This window comes from Neolamprologus brichardi, chromosome 8, assembly GCF_056152115.1.
Source record: "Neolamprologus brichardi isolate AB-2024 chromosome 8, ASM5615211v1, whole genome shotgun sequence".
In the NCBI taxonomy this organism is placed as follows: Eukaryota; Metazoa; Chordata; class Actinopteri; order Cichliformes; family Cichlidae; genus Neolamprologus; species Neolamprologus brichardi.
In genome coordinates this window covers 13083015-13097315 of record NC_142111.1, presented here as the reverse complement: position 1 = coordinate 13097315, position 14301 = coordinate 13083015, and positions in this window count along the sequence as shown.

Genomic DNA, 14301 nt, shown 5'->3' with positions numbered 1-14301 from the left:
ATGAAAGACACTTATTGTCTACAAACACTTGGCAATTACTCTCCAAGCAACAGTAAAAATACTGAAACCTTTTTGCTTGCTGAAGCACAGATAAACAACTGATGTTTGATCTCCATTTTTGCTTTGAAATGCACTATTTCCAAGGTTTGTTCGGCAGAAAGTTTTTGGCAGATAAGTCACCATCTTCCAAACAAACTACATGCAACCTCCAGGAACCACCCACCAACCAGTCGGGGAGTACATATTTTCCCTCCAGACCAGTTCTTGCATCACATATACAAACATATGGCAAACAACTCTTGAGCAATATGCGCATGCGAGGCCTTTATTAGACCAGAAGTCTTTTTGCAACCACAGATACTGACCCCCAGCTTTACTTTCCCAACCCAATGGCGACATTTATCTTTTATCCTGTCTATGGGTGAAACAACCTCAGCAGGAAATAAATAAGGTGGCAAAACAGACAAAAACAGGAATAAAATCAATTATGCACAAGAAATGCAATGTTTAAAATAAGGAAAGGAGTACAAATTGAGCGAAAGAGGAAGAAACAGGAAAAGAAAAATCCACACAAGAAATAGGCCGGGAAGTATACACGTGAAATAAAATGTTAATGATTAATACCATAAACTAAAACTATGACTTGCTATTAAAAAAAGTTTATAGAAAAAGTAATGATTAATACTTTCTGTTGAAACAGTTTCACTCATTAAAAAATATGGTTGGTAAAATAAAAAGACATATTTACACAGTGAATGCTTAACCTTTTTATAAAACACTGTGAGCAATATTTAACTACCAGCTGCTTCTGGGACTTGCTCAGCATGAATATGGCTGTTCACTGTGCTGCCTCTCAGTTTGTATTATGTCTGAGTGTTAATACCATAACTACACCATAAGGCCTGGAAAATTCACAATCAGTTTCATTGTTTTTACAGAGATATACTGGACTGCCTAAAATACTTGACCCCAATCTTGTAACCTCTATGCCTCGTGTGCCTCTTACATCTTCGTGCAGTGCTCTCTGGAAAAAAACCAAACAAACCAAAAAAGCAGCTACTGAGGTGAGGTCAAGGGTCAAAAGCATCTTCATCTTTATGACAGAGTGAAGAGCATCTCACTGAGGAACTCTGAAGACACGAGTGATGATAAACGGCTGACTGTAGCGGCTCCGCAGATTTCTCCAGATGAGTGCACACGTGTTCTCTTTGGTCACAGTCGACTGTAACAGGAGATCAAACACAAGGTGCGGCTTTGAAAGTAACAAAACGCTTGTACTGGGTGGGACAGCAGAAGGGAGGTGACTGATCTACTCTGAGGTCAAAGGTTAATGTCTTGACATGGAAATCGAAGTGGAGTGGGGTTTTGTCTTTCTTTTTTTAGATACGAATAGGCGTGAACTTGAGGGTCTGTTTGAGCTCGTGTAGTGTTTTGTAAATATTACATGAAAGGATGGACAAGGTGGGTTTGAGATGCAATACTCGTAACAACTCAAATGATTTTGAATTGTTTTATTTCCTCTGATCTTACCAAAACATTTAGTTTTTTATAAGAAAGATAAACCAAAGTGCACCGCAACAAAAGGTCTTATTAAACTGGCAGGTTAAAGGGGAAATGAAACGCTACACATATAAAGGCTAAATTACATCACAGAGCCCTGCTCTCAAAAACTGAAACAGATGTAAGTGTCTGTGAAGCTGGATTTAAGAAATAAGTCCTTAAAGTTTAAGTTATAAAAGCATCTTTAGTGCCATCCTCTGTCAGAATGTGACGTCATGTGATTGGTTGGTTGGTTATAATAATAATGGATTGGGCCCCTCTGGCCATCACCATTAGGCGGTAGGTGAAGGTGTCTTGCCCAAGGACACAATGACTGAGACTGTCCGAGCCGGGGCTCGAACCGGCAACCTTCCGATTACAAGACGAACTTCCAACTCTTGAGCCACAATCACAAAGTTGCGGCTAATAAACTTACATTAGTTTATGTTCGCTAGCTAGTGACAGAATCGAGAACTCAGAGGAAGATAAGGACACTAAATATCAGTTTGAGGGGATCATTTTTGTGCTGTCCGTTTTCTGCAACAATTAGTTTAGTGTTAAGAAACCAGGGATATACTGTCCACTTTCACTCTGCCTCTTTAGCAGCAAGTGGCAAGTGTGTAGCATTTCACATCCCCTTTAACTCTACCTAATGTTTTACTTAACTACTTAAATCTAATCTAACTTAAGTCCGTCCTGTGTGAGACAGCATTTCTTAGGGATCTCACTCAGTCTTCTACTGTGTTTACACTTGACTGTTCAGAGGGGACCATGTAACCCACTGCTTTTACAAGCTGTCCATCTATAAAAATGAAGTGCTGTGGTTTCCCACTCTGTTCTATTATTCTGCTCTTCTTCCTCCTCTCCCACCTGCCCTGTGTTTGCTGGAACAGAGAGTCGGGCCCTGCCAGCAACGCACACAATTAAGTGAGGAGTGATGAAATTAGGCCTCAGTTGCAAGCAAATGGAAGGATGAGGGGATGGAGAAGCAAAGTGGGAAGGAGGGAGAGTCCATTCTGTTTTCCTCTGGGAACAAGGGAAATTCTATTAGGCCCATAATAGAGCCATTTTTCACCTCCTTCCACATCAGTCTATTATACAATTCCTCCTCCAGTCCTTTCCTTTCTGTCTTTCCTCTCTATAAACAATACAGCATCTCCTTTCTTTAGAGTTCCCTGGAAACCCCTTCTCTTTTCTCTGAACTCTACTCCTGTCAGTTTGCTCATCAATCTTACTGAAAAGTCCATCTCTGAATATTAATATTTGTAATGTTTGGAAATCCATTAAAAAGGCATCAAGTAAACTCAGCTCCTGTTAACTTTTTCTGAGGTCAAACAGAACTTTGTTGACTGAGAGGCTGTAAAATGTCTGCGGCCTTGAAGCAGGTGATAAATCTTAAAAGCGGGAACACGCGTTAACTTTAATTGTCCACAGTCATTCCACGTTCATTTAATCATAAAGCCCAGCTGAAAGTGACAAAATAACGAGCACTAACACAATCTTTCAAGTCTTTCAGAAACTCCTAACTGGGGAGGTATTCCTTGAAGTGGCTTTGTGGCGAATTGAAAGGGGTTTATTTGTTTGTCACGTAAATTCGTGGAAAACATAGTTAAAACATTACGGGTTTAATCCCGTTTTGTGTAAGGCCACATATGCTCAATGTTTTTATTTGTGCCACACTGAGCTGTGCAATTAGAAACTGGTTTGAAAGAGGAAATCTGTCTATTGGTCGCTGTAACAAAAAAACATCAGCCACAGGCAGAGCGCATTGTTCAGAGAGTTGACTAGCCTAATCAGACATTCATGAGAATATTTTGTACGTTTCCTCCCTTTGGTTCATTTGTTAATGCTTTCTGACAAGTGAGTCACTGAACCAACAGAGCCTTCATGTCACAACGGAAAAATGATCTGCAGCGCAGTAACAATTGCAACGTGGCACCTGAGTTCTGGACCTACAGGTGCAGGTGCCCTGGTTTATTGATGGCAATACTGTACACTATCTGCACATTTCAATGAAGAATAACTTTAATACTTTCAACTACTAAATGTACAATTCCACAGATTTTTAACACTGTTTAAAAGTAATCATATTATGAAGATACCGTGAGTGCTGTAGAACAGAAACCAGTCTGAACATATGGAAGCTTTCCAAATATTTTTCAAGTGCCTTTTTATAGATTGTTTAGATAGATATTGATTGATAACGCACAGTGTTTTCTTTATGTTGGACAATATTGCTGAAATTGTTACCTGCCATTATTGCTCTTAAGGATTCTGAGTACATCAACCATTTTAGGGATTTTACTGCAGCTTTGTGCCATCATTCCTTACATGCACATGTGTCACAGGTTACACACAATGGACGTTTTTTGCATAGGGGCAGATCTGACCAGTAAAGATTTCAGTAGTTTTCAAGTTTTTGCTGTTTAGCTGTCACTAGAGGAGATATTTGATTTGATTTGATTTGATTTGATATACCTTTATTAGTCACACAAGGGGAAATTTCATAAGGCTGCCGACCTATTGCACGCAATGGCAGTGCAATCTTACCCTCCGACCATACATACATTACACAAATTGTCACATGGGGAAGACAGGTCAGAGAGGCATAACAATGGAAAATGCACCACATGAGGAAAGATAAGGAGAAAAAATAACTCCCCCCAGACTGAGCTCCAAAAGGGGGTTCAGTTTGAGAACAGAAAAAAACACCTCTGCACATGACACATGAAAAAACTCTTAATACACCAAAGAAACACATGACAAGCAACAGGGGTGGGTAAAGGGTGAGAGACAGCCGATTTAGACAGTACATCCGGGCCTGCAGCCTGTGCGCTGGTCTCCTTGATCCACCATCAGGATTGGAAGGGAATAAGCGTCGAAGGCATTTGGAAAGGGAGGGGGGATGAGTGTGTGCATATCAGTGTATATGTATGTGTGTGTGTGTCCAGAGTTCAGCTGAGACAGTGTCCTTCGCCCTGCCAGGCTAAGTAAACAGTCTTCCAGCCAACCCAGGTAGGCTTGCATGGAATGGGAAGCAACAGTCTAAACACAGTCGTTATCATGGTGTTTTTGTTCAGCTCCAGCCTTGCAACCGCAGCTGGCGCCGATAGGGTATCCGCATGAAGTGATTGTGGTTTTTACTTTAGTGCGAACAGCTCATATGAATTTCAAAGCAGTTCTACAGTCCAACACTGGTCTCTCAATCTCCTGTTGGAGAGCCGTGAGCTTCGCCATACTTGCGTTCTGTGATGTTTTCATTCTTGTGATCAAGGAGCCGATTCTGAGAACTCACGACAGTGTGCATCCCCGAGATGTCATCCAATTTGCGCTCAGAGATGGTTTTCCGAGCTAGCTCTTCCGAGATGTAATCCAGTCTGCAGTCAGAGATCTTATTCTGAGTATTCACAGCAGCCGTAGCCTTTCCAAGATCTTATCCGTGCTGCACTCAATGAGCCCATTTTGAGAAACTCACGCCTCTTCCCATCGTTTCAATCCCAGCGGGCAGCCTTGTGGGGGTTTGAACAGCCGGTTCCGCTTTCTTAATTCAACTTGAGAAGGAAAGATAGCATAGCTCTCTATAAGACGTCTTGTATCAACTGTGTGTCATACACTTGTGAGGGTTTAAGCACATTTAAAGGTTGATATTTCAGCAGTATTTATGGCACAAAGAGAACGTCCAGATTCCAGCTGCAAAAACTCCAGATTTTCCTTTTTTGTTGGTCCTTAAATTCTTGTTCTGTCAAACAAAGAAGAAGACTTGATCAGGATTTTATTCAGACTTTTACAGTTTTGTAATGCAGAAACACGACAAACATAAAAGAACTGGTCATGGCTTCAGTTGGCACAGTTTGAGAGAGGTTCACAGTTAGCCTTGCAGCCACCAAAGATAGCTTGGGACACATTTGGGATATTAGGACGATCATCCTATAATGTGAGACCTAAATGTAAGTAAACAATGAGAATGCTGCACGAAATGATGGGGAAAAAAACCCTAAAAAGCCCAGACAAAACAAAAAAAGGGATAATGTGCAGAAATACATGGAGGAAGAAAAAAAGTCATATTTTTTATTTTTTTTAAGTCGGCTGTGTTTGTATGATAACTTTTTCAGCTAATTTCATTGTGGCACCAAGGAGAACAGATAGGTATTATAACAGAACAACATAACCCACACTTCAGTGAAGGTTACATACATGCATACATACCTGCTGAAATATTACAGTCTGCAGGGCCATTAAAGCAAATTATTGAATTGGAGAAATTACATGAGGTACAAGGTTTTCCATAGACTTCTATAGAATGGGAAGTACCGACATGTATCGCCCCCCGTTGGTCATTATAAGGTAACGATAGGTAATTACTATGTGATTCTTGCATCTGTAAGAAAGAAAATGAATGCAACAAAATTAGCACTCATTATATCTTTTTGGCCAAAACCTGCTAACCAAGTGGTATGAAACTACAGGAAACTGGATTCAGCTCTGTGAAATCTGATTCGTCCTCAGAATAGCCAATGACAAGCAGCGATGTCCTACACTTCATACAATACACAAGCTTCAGTTTCATTCCAAGCCAGCCGTGTCTGCGGTGAATGCAGGTATAGAGTGATGGTCATGATGTCACATTGATATGGTTTCTAAATAAAGGAGTGATGTAACATTGCACTGTGGATGTGGGGAAAAAAAGGCACAGGAACAGATTATTGTACTCCAAAAGATAATACAGATCTCTAGTATAACATAGACCTTTCTCACATTTATCTAGACATCCCAGAAAGAGAAACAGCCTGTGGGTTTTGGTACTTCATCCCTGTGCTTATATCCCATGAAGATATTGATACTAACCTTAATAGAAGCTAGTGAATCAAGAAAACTACTGTACAAAAACCAACAAAAATTAAAATATGAACAAAAGCAAAAGAGACGTTGATTCCACAATATTCAAATTATGTCAAATCAGTCATTTGTATGACTTGTAACTAATGAGTTTTGAAAGCATCCTTTGAAACAACACAGTGTCTAAAAAACAAAGATAGTACTTAGAATAACCTTAAATATTGAGGAATCTCACAAATATAGTTTTTTTTTCCAGTAGATTCTTTAGGTATGTTCATGATCTGAGATGACAGGCAGGAGCCCATTCGGCCAACAACAGTTTAGTGCTGACCTGGGGCAGAATATGTTGCAGCTTGTCTGTGTGTGATGTTTGCAGTCTACACTGAGAAACTTTGAATTGTGGGTGAAGCCTGAAGTCAAACTGTAAACACCTGAGTGACATTTTATAAGCTTAGTTAAGCATGTACACAGAGAGACAAAGATGAGAATGACTGAAATACCAAAATACAGGAAACAAGGGTCTTTGAACGCCCCAATGAATCCCGCTGGATTTAGGGGGTATCTGATGTTTGAAAGCTCCAACCAGTTGCACAATAGCAGAACGCTGCTAAAAATGTTTGAGGGCCCATCATGTCACACCTGCGGACACCTAGCATTGAATGTTTCCAAAATCTCATTCATTCTGAAACATTCCTCTGGGAAAAACACAGCTGTCAGAACTATAGACAAACTCAGTCCATGACAAAACAAAGTCTTTGAACATCTTTTTGAATCTTTGTTCACTGGATCAAAGTTAACAAATACAGTCATATGAAAATGAAAGTTTCACAGGACTGCAGAGAGTCCTGTGGAAAACTAAGTCCACGCCATGATTCATTAGTTTGTGGAACCACCTCGAGCAGCCATAACTAAAAAGAAAAGTTATTCTCCTTGCCAGTCTCTCACATCATTGTGGCAGAATTTTGGACCACTCTTCTTTACTATTTTGCCTCATTTCATTGAGATTTATTCATGCAACGTCTAAGATCATTGTCCTGTTGCACAACCGCTGTCAGCCATGCCTCAGCTGTCTGACAGATGGTCTACAATGGAGTTCATGGTCAACTCAGAGAGTACAAAGTGTCCAAGTCTTGTGGCTGCAAAACAAGCCCAAATCATCACCCCACCACTACTGTGCTTGTATTTTGGTTAGTGCTGTCAGCGTTAATCTCGTTAAAATGACGTTAACGCCACAACTGCATTAACGCGGCAAATCTCCGTTAGCGAGTTAACTCAGATCACCCCGTGCGTGGGGCTGCACGGCGTCAACGCGTAGATTTGCTGCATTAATGCGGTTATGGCGTTAACGCCATTTTAACAAGATTAATGCTGACAGTACTAATTTTGTTAAATGTGGCACTGTTGATTATGGCCAAACATGGCCTTTTTTCATTTTTCTTGGCAACCAGAAAAGTCATACTTGTTCTGTGTTTCTCTAATTCTACTTTAACTTTATGAAGTTTCTAATTTAACATAATTTATTAAGTTGATCATTTAACATACTAACTAAGGCCTATAGTGTCTGGTGTTTGGGATTTTTGCAGTGTACCTGAGCACACACAGTCTGACCTTGGGATGAATTTGCTGGCACGTCCACTTCTGAATAGATTGTTGCATTGTGTTAACACACACCTGAATCCTCCAGACCAGCAAACAGCCACAACCTCTGCTTTTACAGTGGTGCTCACTCTTGTAGATGATCATTTAATCAAGTGCATTTCATTAACAGCACCTGGCTGCCCCTTACCATTTAACTGCTGTGGAAAGAGACTGCACAGAGTTCTGTGTAAAATTTTATTTTTCCCTTGACTGCACAACAGACATGAGCTACAGGGAACTTTTAGGCCATTTTTCACTGGACACCTTTTAGCAGTCCCAGTTTAAAGTTACTAGTCTTGAACTCCTATTTATCAAATGCTGTGTTACAAGTTCTAGAGCTGTATATTTGTACATTTAAGCCATCATTTAAATGGTAATGGGATGAAATAGAATAGTATAGTAAACACATCTGTTAGCCACAAGGCATTGAGAAGACTGTGAGGGAAGAAGCAGCCCTATCTCATCTTTTATTGGTTTGATTTTAACGTTAGATATAAACTCTTTTTTTTTTTTCAAAATAATAGATCTGAATTCACTTGTAGTTAACTTTTAATAATATCTAACTTTTTGAGTAGTAAGCGGTATAATGCACTGCTAAAGACAGAGAGCTGCTCTGTCTAGCGTCACCAACAATGTAGAGCCCACTTGCTTTCTCAGTGTCCATTAAAAATTATATCTAAATAATGTTGTTAAAGCCTTAAATGAATGTTAAAACATCCTCTCCTCCATATCATAGTTTGATAATCAGGATGCTGATACAAATTTATATAGATTTACAGAGGATTGTGACAAAAAAATGACATAATAAAAATGCAGAGATATTTGTTTACCCTCTGGGCTTTTCTCTTGTTCAGTACGAGCTGTGACCTTTTCAGCTGAGTTTAACCAAGAGGGTCATTGCGTCTGTCTGGCACACAAAACAGCAGATACACTGGCTTTCAGGCCCATTCCTCTCAATCCCATTCTCCGCTTTCCATTACAGATTTCTACAGAGGCAGCAGTTGAGTGTCAAGTTCATCTGCGGTATCAGCTGTCTTGAATTGGAGTCAGATCAAAGTGGGACGGTGAAAAGAGTGAGATCCACACCTTATCTCCCAAACATACAATGCAGCTAAGGAGCAAACCTCTCTCTCCTGGGAGTTGTAATGGGAGCGGGAGTTTACCCCCGTGTGCCGCAGCCATTTGGGCCCATCCAATGGCACTACAGGAGAGGACAGCATGCAGTGAGGGCAAATGCAACCAATCACTAATCCTGGTAGCAGGGTCACATGCATGACTTTAAGTGACCTCAAAACTCTGAATCTTTGCATGCATATGTTCTGTCTTATCCAAATACATGGACTGATTAATTGCACCACAACTTAAAAGAACTGCATTCACTCAGTCTTTGTCAGTGTCAGACTGGTGTTCTTATCGAGTCTACAATGGAGAACTGCCCCCACCCCCCCGAAACCTAGAGCAAATCGAATTTGGACCGATCCGCTGCCCAATTTATCTCAAATCCTCGCTGATACAGATCTAATTTCATCCTCTTAGTACCACAAACAGGAAGAAGAAGCAAGTCGATAAACAGCCCATGGTCACTGTTGGAGGGAGTGAAGTGTGTTGGAGTGGGGCGAGACGGAGGAAAGCAAACATGGTGACACAGTGGAAAAAGAAAGCAGGAGCATTGTCATTATCCCTCATCAAGTCCATCACTCACTCCATGAGCTTCTGGCCTAATTCCTGCTGTAAACTTAATTATCAGAGTATGTAGGCAAATTAGCTAAAAGCATTTTAAATAAATGGAAAATGCCCAGAAAACTGTATATAATGTGTTTAAATGACTTGAAAATTTGAAAGAGTATTTTAATTTTTAACACCACACACATATTCTTAAAGTTACATTGACTGTGATTAACTGTTTTTACATTTAGATATATTTCAATATTTTACACCTATTAAAACCTATTCACCTATTAAACCTAATTAAGGTTTTCAATGAAACATTTTTTATGACAAATCAGAAATATTTCATTGCCTAGGAACAATTTGATTTATGGTGAGAGAATGACAAAGGTAAACTTTAAATATTTACACATATGGAAACCTAATTTATATACATTTGGAAGACGTAGAAATACATATAAATATGTTCTCTCTTTTTAGTTCCTGTCAGTATTCTTGCTGCAGCATTTCAGATCAGCTCAAGGCTTTTCAGCGAGCTTTCAGGACAGCCTGATAATAACGAATTATCATAGTCCAGCCTAGAAGTAATAAATGCATGAACTACTTTTTCGCCGTGATTCTGAGACAGGATGTTTTAGAGAAATTTTAGAGATAAAAGAAAGTAGTCTTTTCTATTTCTTAAATTTGAGTATTGAAGGACATATTCTGGTCAAAAACAACTCCAGGATTCCTCACAGTGTTACCTGTGTCATACCATCCATCGGGCTAGATAACATATTTGTAAGATCTTTGTGGCCGATTACAATAACATCAGTTTTATCTGAATTTAGAAGTAGAAAATTAGAGTTGATGTGGGTCTTTATGCCTTTAGGATATTCCTGCAGTTTAGCTAATTGGTGTGTGTTATCTGGCTTCATGGATAGATAAAGTTAGGTATCATCTGCATAGCAGTGAAAATGTATGCTATGCCTTCTAATGATGCTGCCTAGGGAAGCATGTATAATGTAAACAGAACTGGCCCTAGTACATAACCATGTGGGACTCCATAATTAATCTTAATGTGTGAAGAGAACTCTCCATTTACATGAACAAATTGGAGACCAATAGGTAGATATGATTCAAACCACTGTAGTGCGGTACCTGTAATACCTACAGCATGCACTAATCGCTTTAATAATCGCTGTAATAAAATACAATGGTCAGCAGAATCGAACACTGCACTGAGGTCTAACAGGACAATCACAGAGATGGGTCCACTGTCAGAGGCCATAAGATTATTTCTAACCTTCACTAAAGCTGTCTTTGCACCTTGATGAGCTCTGAAATCTGACTGAAGCTCTTTAAATTAGCCATTCCTCTGCAGATGATCTGTTCGCTGTTTTACAACTACTCTTTCAAGGATTTTTACTAACCCTAACCCTAGATAAAAAGAAGATGTGAAATATGCCTATAATTAGCTAACATAGCAGCATCAAGCTTGTGCCGGTTTAGCATGTACATTTTATAAGCTAAACCTAACTGCTACTCACCCTCTCAGTTTCTGTGGAAGCAGTAGGAGTGTACTTAGTTTTTCACATTATTGTAGCTGCTTTCCCCCCCAAGCAGCTAATGTTAGAATGCTTGTTGTCTAATAGAATTAATACTAATGATCTTAACTAACTATAAAAAGTACAACAAACTCTCAGACAAATGAAGTCAGTTAGTTCACTTTGCTGGAGAGCAGGTGGGGTTTCTGACCTGCACTGCAGCTAGTCACATGACTTAATCAAAATATTTTGCCTTCACTTTTGGGAAGCTGTCATACAAATAAGCTATTCATACTGCTTTTACCCACTAAGGATACAATTCCAGCAGCCAGATGCAATGATGTAGAACTGCTGTCCAAGTACTGAACATTACTGGGATATAGAAAACTGAGGTGCATCAAAAAGCAAGATGTGAGAAGATGTGGGAGTAGGTAGGAGTTTCTCAAAGAATAAAAAAATATAAATTTTACACTAAAAGATTTGATTTATTACTATTGGTGACACCAAAAGGTAATGCCCTATAAAAATGTTTAAATCTTTAGCAAGACACAAATTGGTACAGGTTTAAACAGTAAAGGACGCAGTCATGAGTTGACAGCAAAACCAGATGGTAAGTGGAAGCCCTCTGGTAAACCCCTGATCTAATATTTCAAATGAAAGCCTGGTGGAAACGGCTTGTCATAGACAAAATAATTTACAGTCATTACATTTTCTATCTAATGGATTTTTGTAACATTCATCAGTAGATGAACGTGACATGATGTAATAGTGGAACAACAGTAGGAAAGAAAGGCAAGTAAACAATGACTAGTTTGAGTTTTGGTGATATTTGTTTTTTTTATGTTTGAGTTATATTTGGACATGATATTGTTAATAAAGAAGAGTGCTGGGAAATACTATAAAAATATCATTACACACTTGTGACTAATTTTCAGGACAGTAAAGATGTCATAGTAAATCCACAGATAACACAGCATGGATAAAGTCACGGTGTATATATTTTACTTTACAAAGCGTTGATTTTTCACACATGGTTTGCGCCATCGAGTTTCATGACTTCAGTCCCAGGACTGTCCAGCCTTCTCAGGAGTATAGAGTTCACCAGGGAAACCTAATTACTCTGGGTAGAAACAGGCGGATATGTCTTTTACAAGAAAGGTTTTTCCAAAACAAAAAGTTTCTAAACAAGAAGAAAACTACAACTTCCTCTAATTTCTGATTGGGCAGAAGCATGCACAGAGCTTCCAAATGAAATATTTTTGTTTATTTATCCGGAACACGTTAACAACAAATTGGAATATTTATTCAGAATCAAACAAATTGATAAAAAGCTAAGAGCCATATGAGCATACTTGTTGCAAGAATTTTGGAAACTACAAATATGAAAACCAAAAATGGGTCAAAGTGCCCAAACAGACTCCAGAACAGATGTAATTATTCTGTGAGCTGCGGTGCATGAGTGGTCACTGCTAGTGCCATGAAAGGAGGTCAAACATCAGATGAGACCCTAGCCGACCCCTCCAACACACCACGCAGGGGATTTAACAAGGGAATCCAATTTACCCCCACTGAGCCCACTGCAACTTGTAAAAGTCAACAAGCTGTCACTCATATTTTCCTTCATCTCTCATCCACGGGCTCTTTTCCTCTCACCATCTCACTTGCACTTCACTTGCATTTCCTGCAGGAAGTCTTAACTGGTTTAAATACAGAAATAAATGCACACTCCTCTGTTTTAGCAAAGTCCAACAGCTTCCTCTGTGTGTGTGTGTAGGAACTTTCAAAATCAGGATTGTCAGACTCATCTTACATTGTCAATAACATACAGCCCTCTATGAATTTACGTAGGCCAGACCAGTGAAGCTTCTCTGTGTGTCAGTGTGAAGAAGTAAATTGCACATGTAATCTCTTAGACATATTAATCAATAAATTTTAATTTCAACAGTACGCCTCAGTTTTTCATATGATAAAGAAATGTTGCTGTAGTAAATGTATCTGTTAGTATAACTCTTCTTGAGTTGTAAGAAATTAATGTGTAAAATTACAGAAAAAGTTGGTGTAGTATTAATAACCATGGGGGAGGTCATTATCAGCACAAAAAACTGTAAAGCCTATTAAAAATATAGTTAAAACCCCAAAATCTATGCCCTTTTTCAAATGTTCTAAAACTCTGATTGGAGTCTTTCTGCCTGGTCGCTTCTGGCTCGCAGGCCTTATGTATGACACCCCTGCCCTAGATCAAGGAGAGGCCTTTAAAGTGATTGTATGACAGTTTGCAAATCAAAGATAAGATATGACTCACCACACATGGATGTTGTTAAGTTTGATATATGTAGGTGGGGCTTAATCTGTTCCAAAAACTGCATTTGGTTAATTCGGTTAGGTACAGGGCAGATTGCATAAAGAAGAAGAGGGATAAATGGGCTGCAAAAGAAGATATGAGAACAACCAGGAAAGTATTAAAGAGATTCAAGCATACAAGCAGGATGCATTTTGAGGGCCTGAGATTTAGATATTTAGATTGAGACTGGACTTTTAGCCACTGTCGCCAGCTCTATGCAATATTCTTTTTGAAGGATCATACACATCACCTCAGCCCCACTCATAACCCTTTCTTTCTAATTTTGCTTTAATCACAGCTGCCAGCATGACTTTAAGTTATATTTCAAACTGTGTATTCTCATTGCCTTCAGATATTTGTACATACCTGAAATGTAATGCACTTTCTCACCAAACCTGTCTTGTTATCCCATAGAAAGTTACATGGTCTGAATAGCCAACGCATTACATTACATTTTATAATACTGAGAGAAAAGAAGGGATGTCTGCCAAATAATGACTTGCAGGATATCAGTTCCAGTGCGACCTTTACATTGTTTGTTGTGATTGTTTTACTCTCTCATTCATGTTCGCTCATTGACTTTAATACCACATAAGCCACACAATTAACCTCCCAGTACTCACTGTCAAAGAAGGAAAGTAGTTATATGAGAAATACAGTTCTTAAGTACAAATCACATGGGCATACTTTTGGTTTCTAAGTAGATTATAAGTCTATGAGAAGTAATTAACAACATTAGAATTAACAGACATG